The 14977-nt window shown below is 42.5% G+C and overlaps 1 protein-coding gene across 2 annotated transcripts in view; it reads left to right on the top strand.

The window, feature by feature from the left end:
* The window catches only part of ATAD2B (ATPase family AAA domain containing 2B), a 162672-nt gene that overhangs the window by 128315 nt on the left and 19380 nt on the right, over positions 1 to 14977 (top strand). The window lies entirely within an intron of this gene.

Here is a 14977-nt window from a genome sequence, read left to right as displayed (position 1 = left end):
GACAATGGATCGTATGATGTGTCTTGGATGGAAGCTGGAGGCATGTAGGTACGTATAGCGGTCAGTAGGTTTCCGGTATAGGGTGGTGTTTATGTGACCATCACTTATTTGTACTGTAGTGTCCAGGAAGTGGATCTCTTGTGTGGACTGGTCCAGGCTGAGGTTGATGGTGGGGTGGAAATTGTTGAAGTCCAGGTGGAATTCTTCAAGGGCCTCCTTTCCGTGGGTCCATATGATGAAGATGTCATCAATGTAGCGCAAGTAGAGGAGGGGCACTAGGGGACGAGAGCTGAGGAAGCGTTGTTCTAAGTCAGCCATAAAAATGTTGGCATACTGTGGGGCCATGCGGGTACCCATAGCAGTGCCACTGACTTGAAGGTATAAGTTGTCCCCAAATCTGAAGTGGTTGTGGGTGAGGACAAAGTCACAAAGCTCAGCCACCAGGCTTGCTGTGGCCTCATCAGGGATACTGTTCCTGACAGCTTGTAGTCCATCCTCATGTGGAATATTGGTATAAAGTGCTTCTACATCCATGGTGGCCAGGATGGTGTTTTCAGGAAGAACGTCAATGCACTGTAGTTTCCTCAGGAAGTCGGTGGTGTCTCGAAGATAGCTGGGAGTGCTGGTAGCATAGGGTCTGAGGAGAGTGTCCAAATAGCCAGATAATCCTGCTGTCAGAGTACCAATGCCTGAGATGATGGGGCGTCCAGGGTTTCCGGGTTTATGGATCTTGGGTAGCAGATAGAATACCCCTGGTCGGGGTTCTGGGGGTGTGTCCATGTAGATTTGTTCCCGTACTGTAGCTGGGAGTTTCTTGAGCAGATGGTGTAGTTTCTTTTGGTATTCCTCAGTAGGATCAGAGGATAGTGGCCTGTAGAATGTGGTCTTGGAGAGTTGCCTGGCAGCCTCCTGTTCATAATCTGACCTGTTCATTATGACTACAGCACCTCCTTTGTCAGCCCCTTTGATGATAATGTCAGAGTTGTTTCTGAGGCTGTGGATGGCATTGCGTTCTGTACGGCTGAGGTTATGGGACAAGTGATGTTGTTTGTCCACAATTTCAGCCTGTGCACGTCTGCGGAAACACTCTATGTAGAGGTCCAGTCTGTCATTTCGACCATCAGGAGGAGTCCACGCAGAGTTCCTCTTCTTGTAGTGTTGGTAGGAAGGTTCCTGTGGGTCAGTGCACTGTTCAGTGGTGCGTTGAAAATATTCCTTGAGTCGGAGACGACGAAAGTAGGCTTCCAAATCACCGCAGAACTGTATCATGTTCGTGGGGATGGTGGGACAGAAAGAGAGTCCCCGAGATAGGACAGACTCTTCTGCTGGGCTAAGTGTGTGGTTGGAAAGATTGACAATGTTGTTAGATGGGTACCATTGTTATAGCCCCCAGTGGCAGGTATTAGTTTAGATAGTTTACAGTCCTTTTTCCTCTGTAGAGAAGTGAAATGTGCATTGTAAATGGCTTGTCTCATTTTTGTAAAGTCCAGCCACGTTGAGACAGGGCTCATGTGGACTCAAGGGTGTTTTATCACCATGGCATCACTCCAGACTCACTGGTATTATCAGTAGTAAAGGGTACCTCCTTCGGTGCTGAGCACGTCAACAGTCTTGAAGCAGACAGTTTAAAAGTGACCATGAGTGGTCAGTAAAAGATACCATTATTCAAGATACATTCATCAGGCGTGGTCAAACATAGACCCGGAACACCTCAAAGACCAAAAAAAAGTCACAAGTTCTGTTCCAGATCAGGGCAGAGTCAAAGATCTTCATCCAACACATTCCTGATCCCCCGGTCCCTGGGACTAATATATGCTTACCATCTTATTTCATTGTTCTAATCTTGATAGTTATCAGAACGCTCAGACAGGACTCAACCAGAATGATCATGATAGCACCAGGCAAGCCAAGGTTGTTTAGTTCAAAATCTCAGTGAATCTCTCTGTTCAACCTCCAATCCAGTTGCCTCTTCAACCCAGTGTGATATCCCAAAGACACTACAGATTCTCCGTTTGGGTCCACCTTCCCTGTACCTCATGGCATGGATGCTGGCTGCTTAACATCTGTGGAGATGACCTGTTCATCTGAGTTACAGAATATTCTTACCTACTGTAAAGAGGACTCTGTGAGGCTTGATTACTCTAAGTGGAAGAGATTTGCGGTCTAGGCACACCACCATCAGTTATCTTTGTCAGGTTCAGATACCTGAAATATCAGAATACCTTCTATCGGTAAGAATCTCTGGTCTATCTGTGAGCTCCTTGAGAGTCCATCTAGCAATCATCTCAGCTTTCCATCTGCCAATTCAGGAACATTTGACCTTCTCACACTCTACAGTAACTAAGTTCATGAAGGACCTTATGCAGGTATATTCCCCCAGTTCGGGGTCTTCTCCTCCTTGGGATCTCAACATTGTACTGACTGGTTGATGATGGGTCCAACTGTTGAGCTACTAGCTACATGTTCCCTGTTTAATTTATCCATCAAAGTAGCCTTTTTTGTAGCAGAGAGATCTGCTAAAAGCTGGGAAGATACAAGCACTTGTGACAGGACTTCCATACATGGTATTTCACAAAGATAGGGTGACCTTGAGACCTCACTTGAAGTTCCTGCCTAAGATGGTCTGTAATTTCCATCTCAATCAAATAATATATCTGTCTGTTTTCTTTCCCACATCCATATTCCAACAAATACAAGGAGGAAGGTAAACTTCATAACTTAGGTATAATTAGGACACCTTCCTTCTACCTAGACAGGTCTAAGCCATTTAGAATGTGCCCTAGATTGTTTGTAGTTTATGGATATAGGGTGAAAGGACAGGTTATATCAACACAGACACTTTCTAGTTGGATTTCTCAATGCATTAAATTGTGCTATGAAATAGCCAATTTAGATCTACCATTGAGGGTTACAGCCCACTCTGAGATTGCTCAAGCAGCCCTGGTAGCATTTTTGAGAAAAGTGTTAATAGTAGAGATATGTAGGGCAGCTACATGGAGTTCAGTGTATACATTTATCCAACATTATTCTGGTGTAACATCATCTATATATCTTATGTACTCATTAGCAGGACTGTCTTACAATCATTATTCAGCTATACTCTTAGGTCGCTGCTTGTGAGTTACCAACAATGGAATGTATAAATATATATATATGGACAAGCACTCAAAGATATGGTTACTTACCTTACAGTGAATGTGTTTCTTCTAGATTTGTTGTCCATAGAGATTCAGTGATCTGCCCTCATTTCCCACTACTATGGAATCCTGTAACACCTGGATTTTGTATTGGTGAAGGAACTAAGGGACAGTTGGATTTCCCCAATCCACACCTTGCTGCATTTCAGTAGTGTGTGATGTATTCTTAGTCTGTATAGTGTATTTGTAAAGGTGCTGTGTAAGCGTAAGCTATTATATTACTACAGGTCATCTTTGTAGGACCTTAAGATCCATATACTTGTAATAAAAGCAAATATTTTGCCACACTAGGTTGTATCCTGTACAATAAGTTATCACACAAAGCTTGTAGAATATTTTTTCATATGCTTTGTCTTGTCATGCGTGTTGCCCATTCATTTCATTAGAAGTTTGTAAAATAAAATGGAAACAAAAATCTGTGAACTGAATGGTGACTGAACTTTCCCTCTTGTGTGAAACATAGACAAAAATAATCTTAATTAGTGTTGGGCTGAGAACAATTTGTTGTTAAAGCAGAGGCAAGACTGTGTGTGTGTGTGTATTGTAATACATGCACATATATATGTATTAATATGAATATAATAGATATATTTTATTTTAATCTTCAAAGTAATTTACCATCATCATCCACCCAGTGCACTTTTATGGAGCTTTTTGAACTTCAGTATCAGTTTTAAAGAATTTGAATGAAAATTATGAGGACATCAAGCTTCTTGCTATGTATAATAGGAAATAGGTTTTTTTTAAAAAGGTGTGTAATTGTTTAGATACCTAAGTGAGCAAGGGTGGAGTAATTGGTGATGGAGAGAGTGGGGCTGATGGGTAGAATCATAGAAATGTAGGACTGCAAGGGACCTTGACAAGTCATCTGTTCCGGTCCCTGGCACTGAGGCAGGGCTGAGTATTATCTATACCATCCCTGACAGGCGTTTGGAGGTTTTTAAGAATGGTTTAGACAATCATGAAGATTCCACAGCCTCCCTAGGTAATTTGTTTCTAACTGTAAGGGTAGTTAAACATTGGAGGTTTTTCCTAAAGTCTAACCTAAATCTCTCTTGCTGCAATTTAAGCCCGTTACTTCTTCTATTCTCAGTGGTTAAGGAGAACAATTTATCACCCTTCTCTTTATAACAACCTTTTGTATACGTGAAGACTGTTACCATATCCCCATTCAATCTTCTCTTCTAATCTTGGAGTGAGTGAGCTTGTTTGTGGTTCGTTGTTTTTTTTTTTCTCTTTTGGGTTACTTCAAGTTACAGTGTCAGTTGGGATTGTGTGTTTAGGGACTGTTTGAGCCTTTGTTCCCTAGATCATCTTTGGTCAGTTTCAGTCAGCCTTGAGATCACTCTCCCCCTGTGTGATTGACGATGGGGTTGGGCTGCCATATGAGAGAAGGTTTTAAAAGCCAGAGGCTAAGCAACCAAGAGGAACTAGCAAACGGGGGACAGCAAATGGTAGGAAGGAGTCGCAATATAATCACTGTGATTAGGAAAGGCCACATTGCCAGTGTCAATGCTGCTCCTGTCTCCTCCACCTGCACCTGTGTCCAGACAAAGACCCTGGCTGTGGATGCCTCTGTCCAGATCCCGGTGTGGATTTGTAGACTGTGGCCTGCATTTCCCTTTCATAGAAAACTAGGCTGAGGAAATCGTCCAGTGTGAAAGGTGCCTGCTGGTGAAATCTCTCAGAAAGCAGGTGGGGAGAGTTAGAGGAGAAGGTGGCTAGGCTGAATAGCATCCATGCACACTGAGGTAGGAGGCTATGACTCTGTCACAGGGAGGACACTGGCTGCTGGTTACTTCAGGCAGCAGACTGTGCTCCATCCCTGCTCCCAACCTACTGACCATAGTGATGAAAAACAGTTATTCTAACCTGGCAATAAAGGATGAGGAATTGCCTGCAAAGATGGAGGAGGAGAAGCTGTGTACCCCCACGTCTGGGAGGATTGCAGCCACCATTGCCAAGGGGTCAGAGGCACCCTTCTGTCATCCTGATGTAGCATCCTGGGAGGCATGCTGCCTGCCAGAGGCCGGTATCTGAGATGTTACAGATGGATTGTCAAGAATCATCCAGCCTTCTGACTACTACCCCATGGATTCATGTAGGCACTAATACTGCAGGGTATGCCCTGAGCAGATCAGAAGTGACTGGCAGGTTCTGGGAGTAAAGGTGAAGTAGCTGGGGGTGCAGGTGGTGATTCTTCAATCCTTCTGGTCAAAGGTAGGGGCCCAGGCAGAGACTAACGCATCCTAGAGGTGAATGCGTGGCTGTGCAGATGGTGTCACCAGGAGGGCTTTGGCTTCCTTGACCATGGGGTGCTGTTCTGGGGGGAAGGACTGTTGAGCAGAGATGGGGTTCACCTGTTGAGTAAGGGGAAGAGGTATCTTTGGATACAAACTGGCTAATGAGGAGGGCTTTAAACTAGGTTTGACGGAGGCAGGAGACAAAAGCCCACAGGTAAGTCAAAAACATGGAGACCTGGTGAAGGGCCGGAATCTGCGGGGGAGCATGGACAATTAGAGCAGGGGCAAGAGGGAACATAGAGGGAAATCAAATCAGTATCTTAGATATCTGTATACTAATGCAATAAGTATAAGGAATAAATAGGAAGAACTAGAATACTGGTGAATAAACACAGCTATGTCATAGTTGGCATGAGAGACTTGGGGGATAATACCCATGACTGGAATATTTGTATAGAAGGGTACAGCTTGCTCAGGAGGGACAGACAAGGAAAAAAGGGAGGAGATCTTGCCTTGAGGTTGAGATGGAAATTGGAGACAGATTTGTTGAAAGTCTCTGAGTAAAGATAAAAGGAGTAAAAAACAAAGGTGATGTCATGGTAGGGGTCTATTATAGACCACCTAACGAGGAAAAAGAGGTGGATGAGGCTTTTTTAAACAACTAACAAAATCATCTAAAGCATAGGTCTTAGTGATGGGGACTTGAACTACCCAGAGATCTGTTGGGAAAATAATACAGCAGGTCACAGATTACCCAGCAAGTTCTTGGAATGCATTGGAGACAATTTTTTATTTCAGACATTGGAGAAAGGGGGAGGGGCTGTTCTAGATTTAATTTTGACAAATAAGGAGGCATTGGTTGAGAGTCTGAAAGTGGAAGGCAACCTGGGTAAAAGTGATCATGAGTTCATGATTCTAAGGAATGGGAGGAGAGAAAACAGAATAAAAACAATGGATTTCAAGAAGGCAGACTTCAGCAAACCCAGAGAATTGGTAGGTAAGATCCTGTGGGAAGCAAGCCTAATGGAAAGGAGAGTTGGCAGGGTTTTTTTAAAAGTTAAATTAAGGGCACAAAGCAAACTATCCCAGTGCATATGAGAGATAGAAAGTATGGTAAGAGGTCACCCTGGCTTAACCAGGAGATATTCAACGATCTGAAATTCAAAAAAGAATCACACAAGAAGTGAAAATTAGGTCAAATTACAAAGGATGAATATAAAAAAAATAACACAAGCATGCAGGGACAGAATTAGAAAGAACAAGGCACAAAATAAGGTTAAACTAGCTATGAATGTGAAGGGTAACAAGAAAGCATTTTAACAAATACATGAGAAGCAAGAGGAAAACCAGGACTGGGTAGACCTCATTTTGTAACTGGAGGGAAAGGCAATAACAGAAAACGCAGCAATGTCTGAAGTGTTAAATGTCTTCTTTTGCTTCTGTTTTCACCAAAAAAATTAGCAGTGATTGGACTAACATAATGAGCCATAAGTGTAAACAGGGCGGGATCTGCTGCTAAAATAGGAAAAGAACAAGTAAAGAATTACTTACACAAGTTAGATGTCTTCAAGTCAGCAAGGCCTGATGAAATACATCCTAGAATATTTGAGAAACTGGCTGAAGAGATCTCTGAGCCATTAGCGATTATCTGAGAACTCGTGAAAGATAGGAGAGAGCAGAATACTGGAAAAGGGTAAATATAGTATTTATCTATAAAAAGGTGAATAAGGACAATCTAGGGAATTATAGACCAATCAGCTTAACTTCGATGCCCAGAAAGATTATAAAGAAAATAATCAAACAATCAATTTGTAAGCACCTAGAAGAAAATTAGGTAATAAATAAGTCAACATGGATTTGTCAAGAACAAATCCTGTTAAACCAACCTAATATCCTTCTTTGACAAGGTAACAAGCCTTGTGGATGGGAAGACGAAGTAGATGTCACATATCTCCACTTTAGTAAGACTTTTGATAGTCTCACATGACCTTCTCATAAACTAGAGAAATACAACCTAGATCAGCGGTTCTCAAACTTTTTCTTTCTGAGGCCCACCCCAACATGCTATAAAAATTCCATGGCTTACCAGTGCTGCAACAATTGGTTTTCTGCATATAAAAGTCAGGGCAATTGTCTGGGGTCCCATGTCACAGGGGCCCACACGAACCTATGCTGCTGAGACTTCGGCTTCAGCCCCAAGTGGCAGGGTTCTGGGCCCCGGGCTTCAGCCCTATGCGGTGAGGCTTTGGCTCTCTGCCCTGAGCTCCAGCAAGTCTAACACTGGTCCTGCTTGGCGGACCCTCTGAAACCTGCTTGTGGCCCCCTAGGGGGCCCCGGATCCCTGGTTGAGAACCACTGACCGAGATGAACCTACTACAAGGTGGGTGTACAACTTGCTGGAAAACCATATTCAGAAAGCAGTTACCAATGGTTTGCAATAGAGATTGAAGGGCATATTGAGTGGGGTCCCGCAGGTATCTGTTGTGGATCCAGTTCTATTGAATATCTTTATAAATTATTTGGCTAATAGCACAGAGTACACTCAGAGTTTGCAGATGACACCAAACGGGATGGGGCTGCAAGTGGTCTGGAGGGCAGGATTAGAATTCAAAATGATCTGGACAAACTGGAGAACTGGTCTGAAATAGATAGGATAATTAAATAAGGACAAATACAAAGTACTCCACTTAGGAAGGAATAAATAACTGTACACATACAAAGTGGGAAATGACTGCATAGGAAGGAGTACTGCAGGAAAGGATCTGAAGGTTATAGTGGATCAGAAACTAAATATGGGTCAACAATATAATATTGCAAAAAAAAAATCATTTTGAGATGTATTAGCAGAAATGTTGTAAGCAAGACACGAGAAGTAATTCTTCCACTCTACTCACCACTAATAAGGCCTCAGCTGTAGTATTGTGTCCAGTTCTGGGCGCCACATATCAGGAAAGATGTGGACAAATCGGATTGGAAAAAAGTCCAGAGGAGAGCGACAAAAACGATTTAAAGGCCTAGAAAACATGACCTCTGAGGAAAGATTGAAAAAATTGGGTTTGTTTAGTGTGGAGAATCATGGAGTCGGTCGTGTAGGACATGCACAGGCAGATGGTTTTGAATCAGTTAATTGTTTTCATATAGAAAATAAGGTATAAACAAATAAGATTAATCTATGTAGCAACAATTGTCCATCTACTTTGCTGTTATCGTTTGGCAGTTACTCATAAGCATAGCAGTAGATATCGATCTTAAGGAGAAATTTGTAGATGGGACAAGGCAATGGCCTTACAAACTAATTCGAGGATGGCAGCACATGCATAAAGGGGAGCATGGAAGATAGCACAAAAGTTCTTGAGAAGTGGACAAATGGGCAGTAAAGGCTAGCATTGATAGTGGGGCGCCATGTGAAAATAGAATAGATTAGTATGGAGAAGCCAAGCTGTGAAAGGCCTTAAAAGTAAGCCATGGAAGCGTATTTTTGACCTGGTGAAAAAAGGGAAAGCCAATGAATGGACTTGAGAGGGATGGCATGGTCAGTTTGACAGATCAGGAGAATGATCTTAGCAGTAATGTTTTCAGTGGACCTGAGGGGAGTGCTAACTGGGGTCTTGAAAACCTGAGAGGAGAAGGTTGCAGCAGTCAGGATGGGAACAGACGAAGTCTGGAGAGAGTTGTAGCTATATGGACAGAGGAAAAGGGCTGGCTCTTAGAGAGTGTGGAGGAAGATGCAGCAAGATTTGGTCACTGCCTGGTTTACAGGTCTAAGTCTAAGCTGGGGTAGTCAATAGGTGGACTGTGGGCCAAATCCAAATGTCCAGATGCTTTTGAATGGATCCTGAAATCTTTTTATTTACTTATTATCATCATCATTTTTTTTTTTTTTTTTTTTTTTAGTTTCTTTGGAGTCTGGTCCTTGACTATACCTTGACCAAGAAATTTGGACCTTGACAAAAAATAGACTACCCCTCGTCTAAGATAATGCCAGAGTTAAAGACAACATCTAAGTCACAAGACTTAGTGATGTAGACCACAAAGTGGGAGGTGAGGAGAGTTTGGGAAGGAAGGAAAGGAGTACAGATTTAGCCATGTTTTGGGTGACTAAAGTGAATAGAAGGCAACATAACTGGATTATTGTTTTGATCTGTGCTACAGCTATAATTAATACAGTCAGCAAGAAGGGCTTCCACTGTATAATGTGTCACCAAATACCGTCAATTTTTCATTTTTAATTTTTCAGTGATGGTATTAAATTGGAAATAATATTATCAGTATTACAACATAAAGTAACTCTTTAAAAATGCAGTGTCTTATTCAACAGATTGGTTCCCTCTGTGTGTGCTGCTTTAGTGACAAAAATAAGTTTTCTGTTTTTTCTTACCAATAAAAGACAATACAGCTGAAAGAGAGGGCGTGGGAGGAATTTTTCTTGTGAATCACTTCTTGTGATCACTATGTCCCGGTTAGTTACACCTATGAAGCTAAGCTTGCACAGATGTGGCAAGGCCTAGTTTGGTCTTCAACTTCTATTATGGTGGTGATGCACTAACTGGAAAGAACCCAGCTAGACTTTCTGGCCCTGATTCTCCAAAGCACTAAACACATCTAACTGTAAGCACATGAATAATTTCATTTATTTTAATGGGATTTCTCACATGCTTAAGTATTTGATTCATGGACTCTGATCCCAGGATGAGTTTGCAGTGCTGACAGAACAAATGTATTATGCTGGTAAACTGACCACATCTGATATAGAAATTGGGAGATGATAAATATTTAATCTTTTACTTGCAGCAAAGAACCGACATTAAAGGAACTATGCTTTTTTTGTTTTAAATTAACAGTTTTTAAAAATTCAACTTTCTGATGGAGAACCTTTTAAAAAGTAAGTCCTCTGCTATTTGAAAATTCCTTTAAAAAATTGTTGTAAGGTTTCTGCTCCCCTGCTGTATTTTGTAAGGGTCATAGAACCTTAAAAATATAGGTCCAAAAGGACCTCCAGAGATCATCTAGTCCCTCCTCCTCCTCCCCCCCCCCCATGCTGAGGCAGGACTACGTATACCTAGACCATCTTTTTGAGTAGGCCTGAGAGCAAGCATATTGGGAGTCCCCCGAAAGTGGAGCTTTCTCTCTGTGTACACCTGCTTCTGCCCCTTCAGTTTGAATTTTTCTGCTTCTATTATTGGTGAATGCCTTCTTGCAGAACCTGGAGAAGTGTATATGAGCTGCACCAAAGTTGTGCATGATACGAATGCAGCTGATCATTAACAATATAGTAAAATTGATGTGTAGAAAGTGCTGTTGAATACACAAACTAAGCTGGGAGAATTTTTTTTTTTCTTTTCAAAACTCTTTCAGCTCTAGTATTCTTAGAGGTTACTCGTAACAATAGTATATACGCTTTTCAGGTAGAATCATAGAATCATAGACTTTAAGGTCAGAAGGGACCATTATGATCATCTAGTCTGACCTCCTGCACAATGCAGGCCACAGAATCTCACCCACCCCTCCTGTATCAAACCCCTAACCTATGTCTGAGCTATTGAAATCCTCAAATCGTGGTTTAAAGACTTCAAGGTGCAGAGAATCCATCAGCAAATGACCCATGCCTAGGGTGACCAGATGTCCTGATAAAATCGAGACTGTCCCGATATTTAACCCTTTGGCCTGCGTCCCGATCAATGTACGATCGGGACGCCATTTGTCCCAATATTCGGGTAAGGAGGCCAGCGGGAGGGAGCACCCACGGGGAAAAATTGCAGCCAAGCTTCCCCCTCCTCGCCGCCTTCTCCTCCTCCTCCCCCTCCCCCCAGCGCGCCGCGTCCCCTCTCCAGCACTTCCCGTGGCCAAGCAGCTGTTTGGCAGCACTTAGCGCTTTCCAGGAGGGCGGGGTGGGTACACAGCGCGCTCAGGGGAGGAGGCAGAGAAGAGGCGGGGAAGGGGGTGGAATGGGGACGAGGTGAGGGCGCTGCAGGGGCGGAAAGAGGCAGCAGGTGGGCGAGCACTCATCCGGGAGAGGGAAGTCAGCACCGTAGGGGTGAGTGGCGGGTGAGGAGGCAAGCGGTGGGTGGGGGACTGAGGAGGTCGCATCAAGCAGGGGGATGAGGAAGGGCTGAGTGGGGAGGGGGCGGAGCCCAGGAGGAGCAGGGGTGGACTGTGGGCGGGGCCAGTGTGTCCCAATATTTTAGTGTGGTGATCTGGTCACCCTACCCATGCCCCACGCTGCAGAGGAAGGTGAAAACCCCCCAGGGCCTCTGCCAATCTGCCCTGGAGGAAAATTCCTTCCCAACCCCAAATATGGCAGTCAGCTAAACCCTGAGCATGTGGGCAAGACTCACCAGCCAGACACTACAGAGAATTCTTTCCTGGGTACTCAGATCCCATCCCATCACAGGCCATTGGGCATATTTACCACTAATAGTCAAAGATCAATTAATTGCCAAAATTAGGCTATCCCATCATACCATCCCCTCCATAAACTTATCAAGCTTAGTCTTGAAGCTAGATATGTCTTTTGCCCCCACTGCTCCCCTTGGAAGGCTGTCCTAGAACTTCACTCCTCTAATGGTTAGAAATCTTTGTCTAATTTCAAGTCTAAACTTCCTGACGGCTGGTTTATATCCATTTGTTCTTTTGTCCACATTGGTACTGACCTTAAATAATTCCTCTCCCTCCCTGGTATTTATTCCTCTGATATATTTATAGAGAGCAATCCTATCTCCCCATAGCCTTCTTTTGGTTAGGCTAAACAAGCCAAGCTCTTTGAGTCTCCTTTCATAAGACAGGTTTTCCATTCCTTGGATCATCCTAGTAGCCCTTCTCTGTACCTGTTCCAGATTGAATTCATCCTTCTTAAACATGGGAGACCAGAACTGCACACAGTATTCCAGATGAGGTCTCACCAGTGCCTCGTATAGCAGTACTAAAACCTTCTTGTCTCTACTGGAAATACCTCGCCTGATGCACCCCAAGACCACATTAGCTTTTTTTATGGCCATATCACATTGGCGGCTCATAGTCATCCTGTGATCGACCAATACTCCGAGGTCCTTCTCCTCCTCTATTACTTCCAACTGGTGCGTCCCCAGCTTATAAAAAAAAATTGTTATTAATCCCTAAGTGCATGACCTTGCACTTTTCACTATTAAATTTCTTCCTATTACTATTACTCCAGTTTACAAGGTCATCCAGATTTTCCTGTATGATATCCTGGTCCTTCTCTGTATTGGCAATACCTCCCAGCTTTGTGTCATCCGCAAACTTTATTAGCGCATTCCCACTTTTTGTGCCAAGGTCAGTAATAAAAAGATTAAATAAGATTGGTCCCAAAACCGATCCTTGAGGAACTCCACTAGTAACCTCCCTCCAGCCTGACCGTTTTCCTTTCAGTACAACCCGTTGTAGTCTCCCCTTTAACCAGTTCCTTATCCACCTTTCAATTTTCATATTGATCCCCATCTCTTCCAATTTAGCTAATAATTCCCCATGTGGAACCGTATCAAATGCCTTACTGAAATCGAGGTAAATTAGACCCACTGTGTTTCCTTTGTCTAAAAAATTTGTTACCTCCTCAAAGGAGATCAGGTTGGTTTGGCATGATCTACCTTTTGTAAAACCATGTTGTATTTTGTCTCATTTACCATTGACCTCAATGTCCTTAACTACTTTCTCCTTCAATTTTTTTTCCCTAGACCTTGCATGCTACAGATGTCAAACTAACAGGCCTGTAGTTACTCGGATCACTTTTCCCCCCCTTTCTTAAAAATAGGACCTATGTTGGCAATTTTCCAGTCATACGGTACAACCCCTGAGTTTACAAATTCATTAAAAATTCTTGCTCATGGGCTTGCAATTTCATGTGCCAGTTCCTTTAATATTCTTGGATGAAGATTATCTGGGCCCCCCGATTTAGTCCCATTAAGCTGTTAAAGTTTGGCTTCTACCTCAGATGTGTTAGTATCTACCTCCATATCCTCATTCCCATTTGTCATCCTACCATTATCCCTAAGCTACTCATTAACCTCATTAAAGACTGAGGCAAACTATTTTTTTACATATTGGGCCATGCCTAGATTATCCTTAACCTCCACTCCATCCTCCGTGTTTAGCGGTCCCACTTCTTTCTTTGTTTTCTTATTTATATGGCTCTAGAACCTTTTACTATTGGTTTTAATTCCCTTTGCAAGGTCCAACTCTACATGGCTTTTGGCCTTTCTCACTTTATCCCTACATGTTCTGACCTCAATAAGGTAGCTTTCCTTGCTGATCATTCCCATCTTCCACTCCTTGTCGGCTTTCTGCTTTTTCTTAATCACCTCTGAGATGCTTGCTCATCCAGCTTGGTCTACAATTCCTGCCTATGAATTTTTTCCCCTTTCTTGGGATGCAGGCTTCTGATAGTTTCTGCAACTTTGACTTGAAGTTATTCCAGGCCTCCTCTGCCTTTAGATCCACAAATTCTTCAGTCCAATCCACTTCCCTAACTTATGATTTTCAAGGTGAATGTGTCCTTTTAAGAACTTTTTAAACTAAAAAGTTAATGACATTTTTTATTAATGTTGTAGTTAGTAAAGGCTTGAAACGAGTTACATTATCAGATTAAGTGGCACTATCAGGGAAGACTTTCTCAACATTACATTTAGTTATGTTTCTCTGGCCTCTTGTCATTTAATGCGCAGCACTCACATGGTACTAGCATCTTCAGAGCAACTTTATGAACACTGATTTTCATAACTGACCCGGTGAGGTGGGTAGGTATAGTTAATGGACTTAGTTTCTTTCATTTTGAAAGACTGTCACTTTGAGAGAGCTTCCCGTTAATACTGATTTGTGCTGGCAGTATCTCTCCAGAGAAAACAATGTGACCACTTTAAGTATAGCAGCCTCCATTTTTAGATGGAAAAGCTCTTGCAAAGTGGTTATAACTTGCCAAAGAGCATAAGTAATCTGTATCATAGCAGAAATTGGAATCCAGGAGTTCCCATCTACCTGTCTTTTGCTCAATCTACTAAAATACACTTTTTCTCATCATCTGTGGTCTTACAAGATACACTGAAATTCGACATTACAGGTGAATACTCTTCCTGAGCTATTGTTTGAAGTTTATATTAGGAACATAACCAAAAACCCCTTTTGAGATTGGGGTTCCGCTGTCCTAGACAATGCATATACACACTTAAAAGATACTGCCACATCCCAGACAGTATGTAATCTGCCTTGAAACAAAGCATACAGTAGAAGGGAGGACAAGGGTAATGAAAATAAGGTCATGGGGTTATGTAGCTTAATTCTTGCACAACATAATAGTTCCAAGTCATCTGAAGATTTAAAAAAAAAAAAAAAAAAAAGTGAAGTAAAATTGGCTTTTCTCAAATTCTGCATCCCACAGCTATAATTGTCTGCCTGATGTTTAGTGGTCTAAATAGAAGTAGGTTTTCATGAGGAATGTGAAGAAGGAAAGAGGAGTGGCCTTACAGATTAATTTAATTAGTGCTTCCTGCATACTTGGCTAGTGTAAAATATCCACGATGGGTGGGACTT

The sequence above is a fragment of the Malaclemys terrapin genome, chromosome 3 (assembly GCF_027887155.1).
Source record: "Malaclemys terrapin pileata isolate rMalTer1 chromosome 3, rMalTer1.hap1, whole genome shotgun sequence".
NCBI classification, from domain to species: domain Eukaryota; kingdom Metazoa; phylum Chordata; order Testudines; family Emydidae; genus Malaclemys; species Malaclemys terrapin.
This window is presented reverse-complemented; position numbering and strand designations above follow the sequence as displayed.